This window comes from Heterodontus francisci, unplaced genomic scaffold (assembly GCF_036365525.1).
Source record: "Heterodontus francisci isolate sHetFra1 unplaced genomic scaffold, sHetFra1.hap1 HAP1_SCAFFOLD_50, whole genome shotgun sequence".
NCBI classification, from domain to species: Eukaryota; Metazoa; Chordata; class Chondrichthyes; order Heterodontiformes; family Heterodontidae; genus Heterodontus; species Heterodontus francisci.
Genome location: NW_027140867.1, coordinates 13476869 through 13495297, shown reverse-complemented (window position 1 = coordinate 13495297; position 18429 = coordinate 13476869).

Sequence of the window (18429 nt, the reverse complement as noted above, 5' to 3'; positions counted from 1 at the left end):
TCCACACCTGCTTTGCAAAGGCACATTCCAGAAGGAGGTGGGCAACAGTCTCATCCTCACCAAAGCCACCTCGAGGGCAGCGTACGGAAGCGGTGAGATTCCAGGCATGCAGGAAGGGGCGGTCCCTTCTCACCACCAGCCAAGCTATGTCTTGGTGCTTCTTGGAACATTCTGGTCTGCTCGGGGAACCATCCGACAGGATCCACCATCTCCTTTTCCCATAGGGCCTTGAGGACATTCTGTGCAGACCAGTGCCTGATGGATCGGTGGTCAAAGGTGTTTTTCTGCACAAACTTTTCCACGAGGATAAGTGGTACGGCATGGTCCAACTGGATGGAGCGTACCACGGCAATGTGACCAGACCCATCCTTCGCAACACCGGGGACAGATAGAACCTCAGTACATAGTGACACTTGGTGTTTGCGTACTGGGGATCTACGCACAGCTTGATGCAGCCGCACACGAAGGTAGTCATCAGGATGAGGGTGACGTTGGGTATGTTTTTTATGCCCTTATCCAGAGATTAAAACATCGTGTCCCTCCAGACATGGTCTATTTTGCAGGTATCTCCCAATGAAGTGTAAAATGGCTCGGTTGACCGCCACGACGCAGCAGTATGGGCCAGACCTGCATCACATGCAGCAACAACGTGAGTGCCTCACACATGATGACCAAGTTCTTATATACAATGCAGAGAGAACGCCACACCCACATGCTCAGTTTATGGTGTACCATGGCTACTCGCTGCTTCCAAGTTTTGGGCCACGCCCCGGCCCTTCCGAACCATATCCCCAGCATTTTCAGGTAGTCTGACCTGCTAGTGAAGGGGACAAACGTTCGGTCAGCCCAGTTCCCAAAGAACATATCCTGACTCTTGCCCTGGTTTACTTTGGCTCCAGAGGCCAATTCAAACTGGTCGCAGATGCTCATCAGTCTGCAAATGGACAGCAGATCCAAGCAGAAGACGGTGACGTCGTCCATGTACAGGGAGGTTTTAACCTGAGTGCCTCTGCTGCTTGGGATTGTCACCACTCTTATGCTCGCATCCTTCCTAATGATCTCAGCAAATGGTTTGATAAAGCAAACAAACAAGACAGGGGAGAGAGGACAGCCCTGTCTGACTCCAGATTTGATTGGCAAAATTTCTGATTTGCACCTATTGATTGAAACTGCGCTACTGATGTTTGTGTAAGGCAGTTTGATCCAATTGCAGATTCCCTCCCCAAACCCCATTTCGGAGCACACGTCCATCATGTATGTGTGCGATATCCTGTCACAAGCCTTCTCCTGGTATAAACTGATGAGGCAGGTGTCCACCCTCCTGTCCCATACTTAGGCGATCATATCGCTAAGTAGCGCGAGACTATCAGAGATCTTCCTGCCAGGTACAGTACAGGTCTGGTGAGGGTGAATCACCAAACCAGAGCAGACTTGACCTAACTGGTGATGACTTTGCACAGAATCTTGTAGTCTACATTAAGCAGTGAGATGGGCTGCCAATATCTGATTTCCGTCCTCTCCCCTTCTGTTTGTAGATGAGGGGGAACACAGATAGAGGGACACAGAGAGTGGGGGGAGAAACAGAGAGAGACAGACAGACAGACAGACTGAAAGAGAGAGAAGTTGGGGAGAATGCGATCAAGATCACTTCTGACAGATGGTGTCTGTTCCAAATACTCCACATCACTGCAACAAGTGTGCAGGCAAACATTGACTACTTGTGCAAGCAAAAACAAATGCCAGGCATCTCACAAAATCAGTGCCCAACATCGTGATCAGAAAGTAAGCCAATAAATTAGTCTTCTCATTTAAAGCCTCTTCACAAAAATGCACCTTTGTTGTTGTTTTGATAACAAGTAAGATACATTTTTAATGCCTTTATCTTTCTGAAATTGCATCACCAGCCCCCAAGTTCAGACAAAATTTGTCATGTGGCCCCCACATGAAAATGTTGGACACGCGTACGTCAAGCCTTTAACCTTGTGTTGTAAAATAACGTGGCAGCAAAAATAATTACAAAAGTAATTTGCATTGGCATTGCATACTATTTTGCTTGCTAGCTAGCTAATACAGTTGTGCAGCTCTCCATTGATGTTTGTATGCTCGGATTGTGTTTCGATGGCATTAGATTGACTATACACTTTATATGCAGAGTAATTGCCCTCATGTCCATGGCTGAGTCAATAACTTTGTCAAATGTCCATAGTGCAACATGTCAGTTCCGATCCCCAGTAAAGAACCCAGAAACACAACAGGCTTGGTGGGCAAAATGGCCTACTCCTATTTCTTATGATCTTGCAATATAAGCACCAGTGTAAACCTACTGTGTCTACATGACCTTTGTGTAACATTTCCGAGTATTGCAGTGTGGTGCATCCCCATCATCTGCAGATGAGGTGGGGGCAGGCTGTTGCTCTTGTTGCCCTGTGGCCTTTGATAACCGTTGCGGGTTTCCTCTGGCAGCTGCAGTCCTGGATGGGCCAAGGCAGGAAACAACATCTCTTTGCATTCACGGACGGTTTGGGGGAGGGGATGCAGCAAAACCTCGTTAAACCAAGGGTCAATCTGCTAGCTGGACTGCGACATCTCAGATCTCTTCAGTCTCCCTCCAATCCTCTGCCATTCACTCTTATGCCCCCTCCCCAATCTCCTTCCCCTCCTCCCCCAGTCTCTCTCATCTCTCCCAGTCTCCCTCCCCATCCTCCTCCAGACTCTCTGGCATCCAGTGCCCCTCCCCCTCCACTCCCAGTCTCTCCCACTCTCCCCCATTTCCCTTCCCCTGCTCCCAGTCTCTTGCTCTCCCCAGTCTCCTTCCCCACTCCCCCAGTCGCTCCCACTCTCCCTCCCAGTGCCCTGACATCCTCCCCCAGCCTCTGGCAGGAGCAAAATGGGTAAAGGAGCAAGAAGTGGGTAGGGGAGGAGGGCAGGAAAGGGATAGGAAGTGGGTAAGGTTTGGGAGAATGGGGAAGGAAGGATGGTATTGCAGATTGAAGTGTTTCTTAGAAGAAAGAAGCTGATGTAATTAAAGAGTAAAGTGTGTGAAGCAGCAGCGACTGTGGGGAACGGTAAACTTTTCTGTTAACAAGAATATAAACTGCAGAGGATGGTTTTGAGTCATCGACCTTGGGGTTACGGACCCAGAACGCTTCCACTGCCCCACTCTGCTCTGCTGACGCAATGCTCTCCAGGTATGTATTAGTGAAATAAATAGTGACTTCCATGGGCCTTCACCCTGTGCACAGTCCTGGACACAGCAACAAATGGGTTGGAAGGCTTCACCTGGCTATACAATGTCACAAGGACACGAAGTATTGCACCACCAACAATCGGACACAGAAAGACAGGTGGAAAGCGAGGAAGAGACAATGAGGACACAGAAAGGAACAGACAGACAAAGATACTGAGCAAACCAGGAAGAGACAAAGCAACAGACTAAGATGGAGAGGTGGATAATTTATGAAAAGATGTTCACTGTTGTTTAAAGATGTCCCCTGTTTTTAAAATATATTTCCTGTAAATTTGGCCTCTGTTTTGTAACTGTGTTCTCAGATTTGCTAAAATGTTCGGTCTTGTGTAAAAGTGCCCCTGCTGTGGAAAGCTGTTCCTGGTTGTGTAAATAAAGGTCGACAAATACATCAGAAATTCCACTCTCACAAGCTGTCCCAGAGACAGATACAGAATGGATCCTTCACTCACATACAGCCTCTGTGACTGATGAACACAGAACAAATCTCAGTCATGTACAGTAACAGAGTTGGACGGATGCGGACTGTTTCACACAATGGGTGGCAAAGTGGTGCACTGGTTAACACTGCAGCCTCACAGCTCCAGCGATCAGGGTTTGGTTCTGGGTACTGCTGGTGCGGTTGCAAGTTTTTCCTGTGACCATGTGGGTTTCTGCCGGGTGCTCCGGTTTTCTCCCACAGCCAAAAGACTTGCAGGCTGATAGGTAAATTGGCCATTGTAAATTGGCCCTAGTGTAGGTAGGTGGTAGGAGAATTGAGGGAAGGTGGGGATGTGGTAGGGAAGATGGGATTAATGGAGGATCAATATAAATGGGGGGTTGATGGTTGGCACAGACTCGGTTGACAAAAGGGCCTGTTTCAGTGCTGTATCTGTCTATGACTCTAATCACATTCACTACCAGAGATACAGTCCAGAATTGGCCACAATGCTCCAGTTGCAGCCTAAACAGTGCTTTAGACAAGACATCTTAACACAACATGGAACATGTTTACACAATACTCCAGTTGTGGAACAGAGAACATGTTGACATCCAGAAGAAAACATTTGTCCAGCAGAAAATATCTTCACAAGACAATAGTTGTATAAATATGTTCCCTGTTGGATATGGACTTTTGCGGTTGGGAAAAGGTGTTCCCATTTCACAAAGAATGGATAATTTACTCAGCATTAAACACGCTCAATAAGTAGTCAGGATGGCCGAGCAGTCTAAGGTGCTGCGTTCAGGTTGCAATTTCGTCTGCAGATTTGGGTTTAAATCCTAATTCTGACAAGTTGTGTTTTGACTTAACTAGAGGCATTTGGGAATAGTGGTGAAGAGCAAAGAGAGAGCATCAAAAAACATTGGCAAGCAAAAACAAAATGGATCCAAAGGTGTTTCATCAATACATTGGAGCAAGAGGCAACTAAGGAAAGAGTAGAGCACGTCAAAGACCTAAAAGGTAACCTATGTGTCAGGGTGGAAGATGTTGGTATGTTTGTTAATGAATAATTCACTGTTTTCACAAATAAGGGGGTGATGCTGATCTTGGAATTAACGAGGAGGCGACTGAAGTATTGGACAAGATAAACTGAGGGGGAGAAGAAGTATAGATGGGATTAGCATCCTTGAAAGTGGATAAATCATCAGGGTTGCATGAAATGTACCCCAGGCTGTTAAAAGAAGCCAGGGAGGAAATAGTGGAAAGTCTGACCATCAGTTTCCAATCCCTCACTGGATATAGGTGTGATGCCAAAGGATTGGAGGTCTTGTTCCTTTGCAATAAAAGCAAAATTCGGCAGATGCTGGAAATCTGAAATACACACTAGTCGCGCTGGAAATACACAGCAGGTCTGACAGCAACTGTGGAGAAAGAAGCAAAGTCAACGTTTCTGTTCTTATGAAAAGTCACTGACATGAAACATTAACTTCGCTTCTTTCTCCACAGATGCTGCCAGACCTGCTGTGTATCTCCAGCACTTTTTGTTTTTATTGCTAACATTGCACCATTGTTGAAAAGGGAAGCGAGGGATTGACCGAATAATTAAAGGCCAGTCAGCCGAACCTCAATAATGGGCGAATTATTGGAATTAATTCTGAGAGACAGGATAAACGGTCACTTAGAAAGGCACAGATTAATCAAGTATCGTCAGCATGGATTTGTTCAGGGAAGCTCATGTCTGACGAACTTGATTGCATTTTTTGAAGAAGTAATAAGGAGGATTGTGAGGATAGTGTAGTTGATGTGGTCCACATGGATTTTAACAAGACTTTTGACCAGGTCCCACATGGCAAACTGGTTAAAAAAATAAAAGCGCATGGGATCCAGGGGAATGTAGCAAGCTGGATGCAAAATTGGTTCAGTGGTAGGAAACAAAGAAGAATTAGTCAACGGTGTTTTTGCAACTGGAGGACTGTTTCCAGTGGTGTTCCACAGGGCTCAGAAAGATGTCACCTGCTTTTTGTTGTACACAAAGAACAAAGAAAATTACAGCACAGGAACAGGCCCTTCGGCCCTCCAAGCGTGCGCCGATCCAGATCCTCTATCAAAACCTGTCGCCTATTTTCTAAGGGTCTGTATCTCTTTGCTTTCTGCCCATTCATGTATCTGTCTAGATATATCTTAAAAGACGCTATCGTGCCCGCGTGATTTGGACATAAGTGTAGAGGGCATATTCAAGACGTTTGCAGATGACACGAAAAAGCTGTATACTGCAGTAAGATATCAATAGACTGGTCATGTGGGCAGAAAAGTGGCAAATGGAATTCAAATTGGATAAGTGTGAGGTGATGAATTTGGGAGGTCAAAAAAGGCAAAGGAATACATAATTAATGGGAGAACACTGAACGGTTTAGAGGAAGTGAGGGACGTTGAAGTGAATGTTCACAGATCCCTGAAGGGAGCAGGATCGGCCAATAAGATGGTTCAGCAGGTATATGGAATCCTTTCCCTTATTAACTGAGGTGCAGAATACAAGTTGACCTGGGTGTCCTTGTTAACAATCTCTGAAAGCTAACATGCAGATGCAGCAAGCAATTAGGATGGCGAGTAGTGTGTTAGCCTTTATATCAAGAAGATTTGCGTACAGGAGAAGTGAATTCTTGCTTCAATTGTATCGAACCCTGGTTAGACTGCACTTGGAGCACTGTGTGCAGTTTTGGTCTCCTTACCTTTGGCAGGATATTATTGCCATGGAGGGAGTGCAACGAAGGTTCATTAGACTTGTTCCTGGGATGGTGGGACTGTCCGATGAAGAAAGATTGGGGAAACTGGGGCTATATTCTCCAGAGTTTCGGAGAAAGGGAGGTGATCTCATTGAAACCTACAAAATACTTAAAGGATAGTCAGGGTAGATGCAGCTAAGATGTTTCTCCAGCTTGGGGAGTCGAGAACCAGGGGACGCAATTTCAAAATAGGGCGGCAGCCACTTCGGACAGAGATGAGGAGAAATTTCTTGACTCAGAGGTTTGTGGATCTTTGGAATTCTCTATCCCAGAGGACTGTGGAAGCTCAGTCATTGAGTATGTTTAAAGCAGAGATTGACAGATTTCTAAATACAAATGACATAAGGGAATACGAGGAAAGTGTGGGGAAATGGGCTTTGAAGTGAATGATCAGCCATGATCATATTGAATGGCGGGTCTGTCTCGATGGACTGAATGGCAGACTCCTGCTCCTATGTTCCTATGTTCCTACCTCCACATGATCGGCGAGGCACAGCCTCAGGCCGACTTGGTGGGTGTTGCAAACAGATATCACTGCTTCTGATCTTCACCAGAACAGAGAGTGAGATGTAACGCTGATCATCAAACAGACTGTGAGAGAATACAACAGAATAAAAGACATGGAGAGACACTGTGGAATAACAAATACATTTGATTTAAATGTTGAATTTTGATTGGAATGGGTAAAACACCAGAAACAGCAGATTAAATTGGGATTCTCATCATTGTATTTTTTTTAGAATATTACAGCGCAGTACAGGCCCTTCGGCCCTCGATGTTGCGCCGATCATCTGACCTACACTATTCCATTTACATCCATATGTCTATCCAATGACCACTTAAATGCCCTTAAAGTTGGCGAGTCTACTACTGTTGCAGGCAGGGCGTTCCACGCCCCTACTACTCTCTTGATCTGAGACAGAAAAGAAAAACAGATGGAAAGAAGGGTAGAAGGAAGAAAAAGGATGTAACAGTTCACTTTTTTCAGTGTGTTCACTCGCCCATCAAAGCTGGGTTAAAAAAAGTTGCAAATAACAGAGAATGTCACCAAAAAGGGAGATTAAATGCTGCTAAAACCTTGGATTGAAGGATGCCCCAACAGATCACCTGTTTAACTGTCTCGGCACAGGGGGATTTCAATCAGTGAGTAATATTATTCGCTACTTTTCTTTTGTTCAATGAACACAGAACTGTAACTTGGAGTTAATATCTGTGTTCCAGCTCCTGAATAATAAAATTTTCTGGACACATTTCCTGCTGTAAGAACTACGAACTCTTTACTAATTTACACAATACTATATACACACTCATCAAGCCTCCTAAGATAGCATCGTTGATGCTGCTCTCTCTTCTCCCAAACCTCATCCCATGTGACTGTTACATCATCACTCTGACAGTGGGAGGAGTTGATCCCGCTGTCTTCATTTATTGAAACATCAACAGCCGCCAGTTGAAAATCAACTCAATCCCATCAAAGAGTGAGAGAGAGAGAGAGAGAGAGAGAGAGAGAATGTCAGAGAAATTCCTGCATCCAGTCCTGACCCTGTCACGCTCAGCAGCTGCTCACCCAGACTGCCAGTCTCATCAACACTGAACATTGTTACCGAGACCCTTCAAATACTGTTTATAAATGGCTGAAAACGTCTAAGTTAATATCAGCTGTATTGAGTAGAACAATATTTAATATCTTCTCACTATCTCTCGGTAACCGCATGAGACCTAGATTTTCTTATTAGGTTCCTTTTATTTTTCTTGTTCTAGATTGACCAATATTCCAATCCTTGGATCAACCCTCCCGCTTGCATCATTTCCCAGTCTCGGTTAAAAGCAACACATAACGACACAAACACTCTGCAACATACAACGCGGTCATACTTTCCTTATGTGAGATTAATGTCGAGCTGTTTTCCAGGTTCAATGCAACTGTGAACAAATTTCTATGAAAGAAGTTGCCTTTGAAATATCAGCACGGAATTTCTTTCCAAGGAGGAACAGCCATTCCAAACTCAGATCATTCACAAAGGCTGTTTTCTCCTGTGATTGAAATTCATCATGTAATTTGAATTCTCAGTTAAAGTTCACTAGACATTGACGTAAATGTTGATATGGAAATTAATAAAGCATATCGCAAACGCAAACCAAGGCTCTGCAGGGAGCTGAACACAGGCTCCTTTGTTTATTAGATAGCTGCTTTAACCAACTAAGCCACAGAGTCAGATCATAGATGGCGTTACAATTGAAATCAGAGGTGGTTACTATTTATTCTTATACCACTTCTCAACAGGTCACAACAAAAATGTTAACTTTTCCCACTTACTGATACAGTCAATAATATACTCTATTTTTACAGAATAGAAGACACTGACCAGATTTCTTCAATGAACAAGAACATTATCAGTTCCAAATACAACAAGTTTTAACTAGTCATGAATTCAAGCATCAACACTCAGGTGGAAATTTTAAAAGCTCCCTTTTTACCTTAACCAACTTTAAAAGTCCCTTTCTTACCTCAGCCCCACACACGGACACACACATACACCGTTTAACTGAAAAAAATATAAGGGATTTTTTTTACAATTCAGAGCTCTGTTAAAGACAAAAAAAAACACTTGGGCTGATTACTTGCTCATTTCTGAACAAAACAGCAGATGTGATATGTTGTTCCAAAACTGGCATACAGTCTAATTTCTGAGTATACGTAGATAGGTCACTTGGGTCATTTGGAACAGTTTTTTAGAGGTGGTGTTGAGAATTAATTTTAGCAGTCTTTCTTCAAAGACAGGAGATGAGTTGAATTGACACAGTGAACTTCTCAGAGTTTTTTAAAGATTTGCTGCAAAACAAGCTGGGTTGTGGTCTTCTCTCCTTCCTTGACACTTCTTCAGGCTAACTTTGTCAGCTGCTCACTCCAGAAGGTAAAACACAATGACTGCGACAAACAAAAGCTTGTGATTTTGTGAGCAAGAGGTTATTGCAAGTCTCTCTGGCTGTGCTTATTTTTGTTGATTTTGCACTCAGGTTCTTTCTGAATCCATGTGTTTGCAGATCTTTGTGAGTGAGAGACATGGAGATATGCTTAAAGATTTCCCAATAAATTATTCATATCTCTGTCTTTCTCCGAACTTTGTCCAAACACATTAATTGGGAATCACACACATCAGGCCGTCAAACTTTTCCACTAAACATTGAAAGGTGACAGTGTTTATTGTGACGGGGTTCCATTTATTCAGACACATCTGGTATAAAAGTAACAGTGATCGAGACGTGGCTCACATATGTAATGCATTTGTATATTATATTCATGATGTAATGATGTAAATAAACACTTCCTTACACTTGGTGTATATTTTCTCTGCTGATGCCCCCTGAATGTATTGGAGAAAATGGTGATGAGGATGAGATAGAGGTCTGTAAATGTCGGCAGCAAACAGCAGCAGGAGCTGCAGTGAACAAGATTAGCCAGCTCTTGGTGACCTACCTGCTCGGATGGTGGAGATTTTGGGTCGATTGTGTGAAGCCTGGGCCGCAGACTGTCCCCTCAGTTGAATGAGATGTTGCAGGGTCTTAGTGTGCATCAGATTCAAAGTGCTTATTTGGGACAATATGGGCGGCACAGTGGTGCAGTGGTTAGCACCGCAGCCTCACAGCTCCAGCGACCTGGGTTCAATTCTGGGTACTCCCTATGTGGAGTTTGCAAGTTCTCCCTGTGTCTGTGTGGGTTTTCTCCGGGTGCTCCGGTTTCCTCCCACATGCCAAAAACTTGCAGGTTGATAGGTAAATTGGCCATCATAAATTGCCCCTAGTATTGGTAGGTGGCAGGGAAATATAGGGACAGGTGGTGATGTGGTAGGAAAATGGAATTAGTGTACGATTAGTATAAATGGGTGGTTGATGGTCGCACAGACTCGGTGGGCCGAAGGACCTGTTTCAGTGCTGCATCTCTAAACTAAACTAAACATCGGAAGGCGAGGGACATATGAGAGGGCTCGAGAATGATTTCGTTCATATATTGGAAGAATGGACATGTTTTTCAGAGCTAATAACATATTGGAATGTGAAGATGAAAAGAAAGAGGTCAAGACTCAGAATAAGGCAATTTTTGAAAGCAATTTTGCAAATGGAAATTATCCTGGAAGTGTATGTCATGCGAACAAAGCTTCTTGCTCCATTCAAGGCAAAAGATGTGCCATTCAAAACAATCATCACCAAGTTGGAGGAACATTTCAACCCGAAGCCGCTAGAGATCACGGCAAGCTAGAAGTTTGGAACCAGAAACCAGAAAAGTAGTGAAACAGTTGGTGAGTACATTGTGGCACTGAAGAATTTATCGCTACATTGCAACTTTGGCATATTCTGATACCGTGCGTTATGAGACAGATTTGTGCTTATATTGGTGGATGAGAAAAGATAAGAAACACCCAAAATCCGACATTTGAGTGAGCGGAAAAGATTGCTCTTTCCATGGAGATAGAATCAAAGAATGCTCGGGAATTTCGTCCTGTGCCAGTGATAATAACACACTTCAGGGGAACTTCAAAAAACTGGTAAAATGGGCTTTCACATGGCAGATAAAATTTTACTCAGAGAAGTGTAAAGAGATACAATTTGGGAGGAAGAATAAGGAGAGGCCATATAAATGAAATCTTACAATTCTAATGTGGGTGCAGGAACAAAGAGACGACGTGCATCAATCTTAGAATGTTTGAAAAGGCTGCTCAGAGCAAACAGGACACTTGGCTTTATTAATAGAGTCATAGAATAAAAGTAAATAAGTTACGATAAACATTTATAAAACACTGGGTCAGCATGGCCTCCTCCTTTACCTCCACAGAAAGCTTCCATTCCAGGTGTACACACACTCGTCAGGATCACTCTCCACAGATCCCGCTACTCCAGGCTCGGACACCCTCTTCCGGATCACTCTCCACAGATCCCACCACTCCACGCATGGATATCTCCCTCACGATCAGATCACAGGTCCTTAGCCCTATCACATCCAGTGGAGGTGGACAGATGAGATGAGGAGGCTCCAAAAACATCCCCATCCTCAATAATGCTGGAGCCAAAACTGAATCATTTACAACAGTCTTCTGTCAGAAGTTGCTCAGTGGATGATTCGTTTCGGCCTCCTGAGGTCCCCAGCACCACAGTTTCCATTCTTCAGCCAATTTGATTCACTCCACATGATAGCAAAAAACAGCTGAAGGCACTCGATACAGCAAAGACTATGGGCCCTAACAACATCCCGGCTCTAGTACTGAAGACTTGTGCTCCAGATCTAGCTGCGCTCTCAACCAAGCTGTTCCAGTAGAGCAACAACACAGGCATCTACTTGACAATGTGGAAAATTGCCCAAGTGTTCCCTCTCCATAAAAAAAAAAATTCAGGACAAATCCAATCTGACCAATTGCCGCCCCATCAGTCTAGTATCAATCATCAGCAAAGTGATGGAAGATGTCATCAACAGTGCGATCAAGCACCACACACTTGGCAATAATCTGCTCATCGATGCTCAGTTTAGGTTCTGCCAGGGTCTCTCGGCTCCAAGCAAATACTAGCAGGTAGAGTATAATCTGGAAAAATGTGAGGTTATCCACTTTGGTAGGAAGAATGGAAAAGCAAAATATTATTTAAATTGAGAGAGACTACAGAATGCTGCGGTGTCGAAGGTTCTGGGTGTCCTCGTACATGAATCACAAAAAGTTGGCATGCAGGTAGAGTAAATAATTAGGAAGGCAAATTGAATGTTGCCCTTTATTTGAAGGGGAATGGAGTACAAAAGTAGAGAAGTGTTGCTGCAAATGTACAGGGTGTTGGTGAAACCACACCTGTAGTACTGTGTACAATTTTGGTTTCCTTATTTAAGGAGGGATATACTTGCATTGGAGGCAGTTCAGAGAAGGTTCACCGTATTGATTCCTGTGATGAAGGGGTTGTCCAATGCGGAAAGTTGAGCAGGTTGGACCAATACTCATTGGAGCTTTGAAAAATGAGAGGTGATCGTACTGAGACAGATGAGATTCTGAGGGGGCTTGACAGGGTGATGCTTAGAGGACGTTTCCCCTCATGGTGGAATTGAGAACCAGGGAACACAGTTTCAGAATTAGGGGTTTTCCACTTAAAAAGGAAATGAGGAGGAATTTCTTTTCTCAGAGGGTCATTCATCAAGACTGAGTTGGACAGATTTTTATCTGCAAGGAAGTCATGGGTTATGGGGGGCAGGCAAGAATGTGGGTTTGAGGCCATGATCAGGTCAGCCATGATCCTATTGAATGGTGGAGCAGGCTCAAGGGGCCAAATGGCCTACTCCTGCTACTACTTCTTCTGTTCTTTTGATCTCATTGCAGCTTGGTCCAAACAGAGACGAAAGAGTGGAATTCCAGAGGAGAGGTGAGAGTGATTGCCCTTGAGTGAGTGTGGCATCAAGGATCCCCAGAAAATTTGAAGTCAATGGGAATCAGGGGGAAAAACTTTCCACTTGTTGGAGTCATACCTCGCACAAAGCAAGATGGTGGTGGTTGGTGGAGGCCTATTATCTCAGCCCAGGACATTGCCTCAGGTGTTTCTCAGGGTCGTATCCTCAGCCCAAACATCCTCAGCTGTTTCATTGTTGACTCAGAAGAGTCAGAAGTAGGAATGTTCGCTGATGATTCACAACTCCTCAGATACTGAATCAGTCTGTGCCCACCAGCAGGAAGACCTGTACAGCATTCAGGTTTGAGCTGATAAGTGACAAGCAACCTTCTGGCCACAAAGGTGCCAAGCAGTGAACATCTCCAATGAGAGAGAATCAAACCATCTACCTATTGATATTCAGCAGCATTATCATTGCTGAATCCCCCACCATGAACATCTTGGGGGTTACCATTGATCAGAAACATAACTGGATCAGTCACATTGAAAATAAAAGCAAACTACTGCGGATGCTGGAAATCTGAAACAAAAACAAGAAATGCTGGAATCACTCAGCAGGTCAGGCAGCATCTGTGGAAAGAGAAGCAGAGTAAACGTTTCGGGTCAGTGACCCTTCTTCGGAACTGACAAATATTAGAAAAGTCACAGATTATAAACAAGTGAGGTGGGGGTGAGGCAAGAGATAACAAAGGAGAAGGTGCAGATTGGACAGGCCACACAGCTGACCAAAAGGTCACGGAGCAAAGGCAAACTATATGTTAATGGTGTGTTGAAAGACAAAGCATTAGTACAGATTAGGTGTGAATACACTGAATATTGAACAGCAGCAAGTGCAAACCTGAAGAAAAACAACCTGAAAAAACAGTGGGTAAGCAAACTGAACAAACTAAGATGAAATGAAATAAATGCAAAAAAAGATTGTCAAAAATGTAAGAAGGAATGTAAAAAAAGGAAGAAAAAATAACTAAAAATGAAAGTAAAATGGGGGGGGCGCTGTCAAGCTCTGAAATTATTGAACTCAATGTTCAGTCCGGCAGGCTGTAGTGTGCCTAATCGGTAGATGAGATGCTGTTCCTCGAGCTTGCGTTGATGTTCACTGGAACACTGCAGCAATCCCAGGACAAAGATGTGAGCATGAGAGCAGGGGGGAGTGTTGAAATGGCAAGCAACCGGAAGCTCAGGGTCCTGCTTGCGGACTGAGCGGAGATGTTCCACAAAGCGGTCACCCAGTCTGCGCTTGGTCTCCCCAATGCAGAGGAGACCACACTGTGAGCAGCGAATACAATGTACTGCATTGAAAGAAGTACAAGTAAATCGCTGCTTTACCTGAAAGGAGTGTTTGGGGCCTGGGATAGTGAGGAAAGAGTAGGTAAATGGGCAGGTATTACACCTCCTGCGATTGCAGGGGAAGGTGCCCTGGGACGGGGACAAGTTGGTGGCGGTAATGGAGGAGTGGACCAGGGTGTCGCGGAGGGAACGATCCCTTCGGAATGTTGACAAGGGAAGGGAGGGGAAGATGCGACTGGTAGTGGCATCACGCTGGAGGTGGCGAAAATGGCGGAGGATGATCCTTTGGATATGGAGGCTGGTGGGATGAAAAGTGAGGACAAGGGGAACCCTGTCACGGTTCGGGGAGGGAGGGGAAGGGGTGAGGGTAGAGGTGCGGGGAATGGGTCGGACACAGTTGAGGGCCCTGTCAACCACAGTGGGGGGAAATCCTCGGTTGACGAAAAAGGAGGTCATATCAGAAGCACCGTCATGGAAGGTAGCATCATCAGAGCAGATGCGTCGGAGACGGAGAAACTGGGAGAATGGAATGGAGTACTTACAGGAGGTTGGGTGTGAAGAAGTGTAGTCGAGGTAGCTGTGGGAGTCAGTGGGCTTATAATGGATATTAGTAGACAACCTATCCCCAGAGAAGGAGACAGAGAAGTCAGGGAAGGGAAGTGTCAGAGATGGACCATGTAAAAGTGAGAGAAGGGTGGAAATTGGAAGCAAAGTTGATAACGTTTTCCAGTTCGGGGCGGGAGCAGGAAACGGCACCGATACAGTCATCAATGTACCGGAAAAAGAGTTCGGGGAGGGGGCCTGAGTAGGACTGGAACAAAGAATGCTCGACATATCCCACAAAAAGACAGGCATAACTAGGACCCATGCGGGTACCCATAGCGACACCTTTTACTTGAAGGAAGTGCATGGAGTTGAAGGAGAAGTTGTTCAATGTGAGAACAAGTTCAGCCAGGTGGAGGAGGGTGTTGGTGGATGGGGACTGGTTGGGCCTCTGTTCCAGGAAGAAGCGGAGAGCCCTCAAACAATCCTGGTGGGGGATGGAGGTGTAGAGCGATTGGACGTCCGTAGTGAAGAGGAGGCGGTTGGGACCAGGAAACTGGAAATTGTCAAAATGACGTAGCGCGTCAGAAGAGTCACGGATGTAGGTGGGAAGAGACTGGACCAGCGGAGAAACGATAGAGTCTAGATAGGAAGAAATAAGTTCAGTGGGGCAGGAGCAGGCTGACACAATGGGTCTGCCGGGACAGTCCCGTTTGTGGATTTTGGGAAGGAGGTAGAAGCGGGCTGTCCACGGTTGTGGGACTATGAGGTTGGAAGCCGTAGAGGGAAGATCTCCAGAGGAGATGAGGTCAGTGACAGTCCTTTGGACGGTGGCTTGATGTTCCGTGGTGGGGTTATGGTCCAGAGGGAGGTAGGAAGAGGTGTCTGTGAGTTGGCGTTGAGCTTCTGCAATGTAGAGGTCGGTACGCCATACAACAACAGCACCACACTTGTCTGCAGGTTTGATGACCATGTCGGGGTTAGACCAGAGAACGGAGTGCCTCAAGTTCAGAGGGGGACAGGTTAGAGTGAGGGGGGGGGGGGGCAGAGAAATTGAGACGACCAAAGACTCGCCGACAGTTTTCAATGAAGAGATCAAGAGCGGGTAAGAGGCCAGGGGGAGGGGTCCAGGTAGAGGGAGAATGCTGGAGGCGGGTAAATGGGTCTGCTGGTCGGGGGGAGGACTCCAGGTCGAAGAAGTGAGCCTGGAGGCGGAGGCGACGGAAGAAGAGCTCAACGTCATGCCGAGAGCAAAATTTATTGAGGTGGGGGGCGTAAGGGGATAAAACTGAGACCTTTGCTGAGTACAGAACGCTCAGCATCAGAGAGGGGGAGGTCAGAGGGTATAGTGAATACACGGCAAGGGGTCAGATCAGAAGGGGTGGGGTCAGAGGGAAGTGAAGCGGAAGGAGGATCTGGAGGGGCATTAGACCCCATCAGCTGCTGGAGCTTGCGTTCCTTAACATCTGAAAGGAAGAAAAAAAGGTTTACTCCCTAAGCCTTCTTCTCTCTCAAGGCATCCACAAGGAAGTGAGGCTATTTGCCCATAGCTCGGGCTCTGTTTCTTGGCATCAGGATGGAACCACATGCCAGTCTGCCTGCATGACATGCACAAGGATATCACACACTGCCCCATCCCTGTGAAAGCTCAGAGAGATACCCTGAATATAATGCACCCCACAGGAAAATCACAAACAGCCCCCTCCCTAGGACAGCTCAGAGTCAGACACTGCACACACTGCAACAACAGTGACATTACTGTATTAGTCCCTCCATTCTGAAAGTCAAGCATTCACCCGACTTTATGCTTTCTGTCCCTCAGCCAATTTTGTATCCACGCTGCCGCTGCCCATCTGCTCGAATTTTTTTAACAAGTCTATTTTATGGTACTTTTTAAAACACAATTTTGAAGTCCAGACACACACCATCAACCTCACTACCCTGGTCAACTCTCTCCGAAACTTCAGCAAAGAAACTAATCAATTATTTCAGACACAATCTTCTGTTAACCGATCTGTACTGGCTGTCATTTATTAGCCGATGTTCTACCAAGTGACAATTAATGTTCTCCTGGATGATGGTCCACAAAAGCTTCCGCAGCACCGACATCAGACTAATTGGTCTGTAGTTCCTGGGTTTATATCTCTTTTTAAACAGGGCTGTAAAATGAGCAATCCTTGCAGACGTATCTTTTAATTCTGGAAAGTCTATTGCAGACAATCTCTTTGGGAATGACGTTAACTAATTAAAGCAACAGGATACTTGATTAATAAGTCCAGAACTTTTATTGAGAGTAAAATAGTGCTTAATAATTCAAATTAAAATTATACTTAACAAATTTGGGGAATATAACTTCACAGCTCTAGCAGGGGGGCGGACTGATCGAGCTTGGTCTCAGAGTGTCACAATCCTCTTTGTCCAGCCTAGATCCCTCATCAGGTGGAGAACTTGGTTGATGATCTGAGCCTTTACCCCTGAGATCTCCTAGTGTTCCTGCACACTGAAACCTTACAAGATCCCTACTTTTAACCCCTGGATGGCCCTCACACCCCGTTGGAAAATAACAATTGGTCCAAGCTGTTGCGAGGTACATTTAATAAGTTCTATCATGACGTCTTCCACTAACAGCTACCTGTCCTCATAATCTCAGACATGAGTACAATGGAGTGGTTTCACACTGTCTCACAATCTGACCTGAAACAAGTTTCCAATTCATTAAATCGAGACTCTTGAAGGTCACGATGTACCATGGTTTTATCAGGGTTCCTAGAAAGGTCCATTGTTTGAATACATTTCGCTGAAACTGCCCTTTCCCACACAGACGCAGAATCTCACAGTAACCAGATTTAACAAACTTTAAATGAAAACCCATTCTCTCCAAAATGATTATTGATTCATTAATTATAACTCAGTCAGGGTTCATTACTTTTCCAATCATCTGTTCCATGATGGGAAGCTACTCATTAATTATACAGGATATAAACGTTAGCACTGAACACAAAATGGTTCCTTTGGTCATGTGTCAAGTATAAAATGGCTTTCTTAACCTTGTTAGTTATGACAATGGATACATTATAAAAATGCTCAAGTCAAATTGAGATCGAACTACCCAAGCTTACCTACATCCTCCAGTCCTCTGGCATCATTCCCATATTCAAGGAGGATTGAAAGATTGTGGTTCGAGTCTCCACTATTTCCATACTTACTTCCCTCAGCAAACAAGGATGCAGCCCATCCAGACCTGGTGACCTTTCTACTGTGAACACTGCCAACCTTGTAATTGTCTCCTCTTTATCTATTTTCATCCCTTCGAATTTATCCACAACCTCCTCCTTTACTGTGACATTTGCAGCATCCGTTTGTTTTGTGATGACAGATGCAATGTACTTAATTAGTACCTCAGCCACAGCCTCTGCCTCCACAGGATCTCCCATTTGACCCACCCTTTCATTGACTGTCCATATGTTGGTAAAAGACTTCAGTGTTCCCAGTTATGTGACCCGCTAATCTTTTCTCATACATTCTCTTGCTGATCTCATTTCCTTTTTCAGCTTTCCTCTGCACTTGCTGGATTCTGCTTGTTTCTCCTCTGCATATGAATCCTCACATGATTTCTACATTAATGGTTTGTGAACTATTTTGTTGAATGATTGTGTTTTGTAAATTTCTCCCTCGCTCCCCTCATGGTCAGGCAGAAAGTTTAACTGCTGTGTTTTCAAACAGCAACAGCTTCATTT